Raw genomic sequence first — 4,021 nt, 5'->3', positions numbered from 1 at the left:
CCATAAAAGGACCACTTCTCACCATCTGCACTGCTTCCATCATAATCTAAGCTACCAACATCCCTTGCTGCTGCCTTGTCTTCTATACTTGTCCTTGGTTTGGTTCATTCTCACCCTAACACCCCTAGGCAATTCTTATCTGAGTAGACATTGTGTTCCTTGTAAAAAGTGTCAGAACACGTCACTCTTATTTTTACCCTGCACTCCTACCCTATGTCTGTCCATGTCCCAAAGTCCTGACAAAGCCCTACAAGATCTATCTCCTCTTTACCTCTCCAGTTTCAGCTCTTGCTTCTCTTCTCTCTCACCCACCCCATCCACACAGACCTCCTTGCCATTCCTTTAGAATTCTGGGCAGAATCTCACTGTAGGGCCTTGGGATAGGACGTTTCCTCTGCCTGGAACACTAACTGCCAAATATTTGCATGGCTAAGTCCTTTACACCTATATATTTTTGCTCAACTGTTACCTTTTCAAGGAAGTTTTCCCTGACTACCTTATTTAAAATTGGAGCCTCCTTTTTCATTTCTGATACTCCAAACCCTCTTATTCTGCTTTTTTATTTATCTTTTCCAGAACTTATCTCTCTCTAATATACCATATAATTTTCTTATTTATATTTATTCCCTATTTTCTATCTCCTCTGCTAGAATATAATTTCCATGAGGGTAGGCATCTTTGTCTATATTGATCATTCAAGTTTCCAAGGCTCCTAGAATGCCCAGTAGTTGCTTAATAAATATTTGCTTGATGAATTCTATATGGATTGGTGAAAAATCACTTTGGAAACATAGCTCTCTATTAGAATATGGTATTAGTATCATCTTTTTAATGTGCAGCAAATTATATAACTTCTCTGAGCTTTTATTTCTTCAAATATAAATACTCTACTTATGGATCAATATGAGAATTTAACACTAATATTATTAATAGGTTAATAATTCATTGTTGCCCCTTTGATATCTGTTTGCCACTATTGTTGTTTATCTTTTAGAGGAAAAATCATTTGTTATTTGTTGGGGTAGGAGTTTGTGGAAGGGTGAGTATATACACATATACCTAAGGATTGCATCTTATAGAAGACGAGTGAGTAGTTGAGTCTCAGACCTTGTTTGGAGTTGCAGTTCTGATGCTTGCCACCTGTGTAACTGAATTAGTTGTTTATCTTTCTGAGCTTCAGTTTTCTTATGTGTTGGGATTGAAAATATATCTTTAAAGTTGTTAGAATGAAATAATCTAATAAATGTAAAGTACCTAATTCACTGTTTGACATCTATGCTTAGTAAATATCTGTTTCTTTCATTAATATTTGTGAGAAGATCCAAGATTTAAAGGAGCAACATGGTAAACCAGTTCTGACTTTGGATGTAGCCTGAGTTTCATTCATTTCTAAATATCTGGAATAAAGAATCATTATGACACAACAGAGACCTGACTCAGAGATGCCTTGGTTTTTTTGTCCCCTTCAAATAAATAACCCGATAGCCAAAATGAAGTAAAAGCTTCTGTTTGCATTTTCGGATCTCTACAGTTCAAATCTCTTATAATACCATCTAAAAAGGTTAGGTATCTTTTTTCACATTGCAGGCTATTAAAAAAAATTAAGTGTCTGAGTATGTTGAAATATCACAACTTATGTCAGCTTAATATATGTCAAATCTAACATCTTGAAAATGCTCCCAGTGGAATTTCTTTTTGTGTCAGGTAGTATATTATAGTTTTGGTTAAACAGTACCATTTTGCTAGCAAGGTTGATTGAATAGGAGGACATCGTTGGTACTTGCTATTCTTATGTAGTATTTTTAATAATTTCTAATTGCTTTCACATTTTATTGTAATAAATTTTACATGCCGTATCTCTTTAATCCATGTTTTATTACAAGGCTAGGGAGAATATGTGATGTATTTAGTCAGCCACTCAGCATTTAAATTATTTGCAGCATTGGAATTAAAATCCAGGTGACCTTCTATTCAAATACTATTTCCATTATAGTGTGCTTGTCAACTTTAGTAAAAGAAAATATATATTGTATAATTTTTTTCATTTTCTTCGTAAAATGAAAAATGGTTTTATTGTTTACATTTTCTTCACTTCCACTAGTTAATAAGCAGACTCACAGGTTATGCACATTTCTTCTTTTTTTTTTTTTTTTAATGTAAATAAGAAACTTAAAGTGGCTACTTACTAGATTTTACTTTAGGAATGGTATCATTCCATCCCTGGCTGACTACACTTTGAAGGAAATCACTAATTGAACTGTATTTTAAAGGAGTCTCTGATTAAACCCAGATACATCTAGCTCCCCTCCATCCTGCCTAGTCTCTTTATCGTTTTAAGAAAAGTTTAAAAAGCTCTCTCTCTGGTACGATTCAAGTGCAAGAAGTGGAGGTTTGCATTGGTAGCTTCTCCATTCCATCCAAATTTGATTCTATGATTTAAGGAGGCATTTTTTTCAGTAGGGCTCTTATTGAGAGGCCAGTTGTCTTCAACTCCCCTAAATGTCCTTTTTCAGTGGCCAAGCCCAAAAAAGTACAGAGAGAGCGGAGAATGAATGACGAAGGGTGGTGACAGAGCAATCCTCTGTACTTCTGTTAGTGCCTGGGCTCTGGTCTGTGGCTTTGACCTGAATATGTAGCCTTTCCAGTTAATGACATCATCATCCTCATAACTGCTCAGACTGGAGTTCTTAGAATCTCTGGAACTCACCTTTATCTTTAATTCTTTTCATTCATTCATTCATTTATTCATTCATTTAATTTTTTAGGTGAGGCAACCCTTGAGTTGACCTCACAGATTACAAGGACCTTGTCAGCTTACAATCCTTTATTTTTTACGCCTACAGCACCTGGTCTTCCTGGGTGGTCTCCCATCCAAGTACTAACCAGGCCTGACCCTGCTTAGCTTCCGAGATCAGAGGAGATCGGGCTTGTTCAGGGTAGCATGGCCGTAGACCTTTTTCTTCCATTTAAAAAAAAATTAAAATTTATCCCTCTTAGTGTAGTTTTACAAATTTTGACAAATGCATACAGTCATGTAATTACCATACCACATTCAAGACATGAAACAGTTGTATACTCTTCCAAATCTCCCCATGTCCCTTTGCTTTGAACCTCTCCCCCTGATAACTATGTTTTCTAACCATATAATGTTCAGAATGTCATGTAATGATACATAATATGTAGCTTTCGGTTTGACTTCTTTCACTTAGCATATTGCATTTGCATTCTATGTTGCATTTTAGATTTTATATTGCATATATCACTAGTTTGTCCCTTTTTATTGCTGAGTAGTATTCCATTATAGATATAGCACCGTTTTTTTTATCCGTTCTTAAGTTGAAAGACATTTGGGTAGTTTCCAGTTTTTTAGCTGTTTTGTGTTAGCTGATTAAACATCTGCTTAGAAGTTTGTATATGAACAGACGTTTTTATTTTACTTTGGGTAAATACTGAGGAGTAGAATTCTTGGGATGTATAGTAAGTGTATGTTCATAAGAAATTTCTAAGCTTTTTTCAAAAGTGTCTATACCATTTAGGTTATTCTAAAACTTCTAGGTAGATAAAATGGTTTACATCCTGGCCAGACTTCTGTGACTAAAGTATTTTTAAAGTATGTGCACAGACCAGCACTTACCTTAATATAGAAAGAACATAAATAGATATCTGGGAAGACAAGAGATTTTGTTTGCTGAGTACCTAGTAGATGATGGCCATCTTTATAGCATCATCTCATTTAATCATACCCTAATTTACATGATAACGACGTTGAGAGAGAGGTGAAATAACTTGGTCAAGATCACACAGCTACCATAGTAAGATGCAGAGCTGAGATTCTAACCTTAATCTGACTATAAAAATAATGCCCCATGATTGAGCCCTATGAGGGCACATAGGATAAGAGATTAAAATGGCCCCTCTTTGTTTTGAACATTTCCAAAGTCTCCTTCCTGCCTTACTACTGATTTGTCTTTATTCTGTCTCCCTTTGCAGGCAGAGTAAGAATCAAAATTGTTGAACCCTT

The 4,021-nt window shown here is 35.3% G+C and overlaps 1 protein-coding gene and 1 non-coding gene across 2 annotated transcripts in view; one reads left to right on the top strand and one right to left on the bottom strand.

Moving 5' to 3' along the window:
- The window catches only part of SLC35D1 (solute carrier family 35 member D1), a 55,275-nt gene that overhangs the window by 40,323 nt on the left and 10,931 nt on the right, over nucleotides 1–4,021 (top strand). The window lies entirely within an intron of this gene.
- Nucleotides 2,835–2,953, bottom strand: LOC112485885. The gene has a single exon (XR_003048587.1). It is a non-coding gene; the product is annotated as a 5S ribosomal RNA (ribosomal RNA).

This window comes from Pteropus alecto, unplaced genomic scaffold, assembly GCF_000325575.1.
Source record: "Pteropus alecto unplaced genomic scaffold, ASM32557v1 scaffold25, whole genome shotgun sequence".
In the NCBI taxonomy this organism is placed as follows: Eukaryota; Metazoa; Chordata; class Mammalia; order Chiroptera; family Pteropodidae; genus Pteropus; species Pteropus alecto.
The sequence above is the reverse complement of the archived record's forward strand: the minus strand, read 5'-3'. Positions and strand labels throughout refer to the sequence as shown.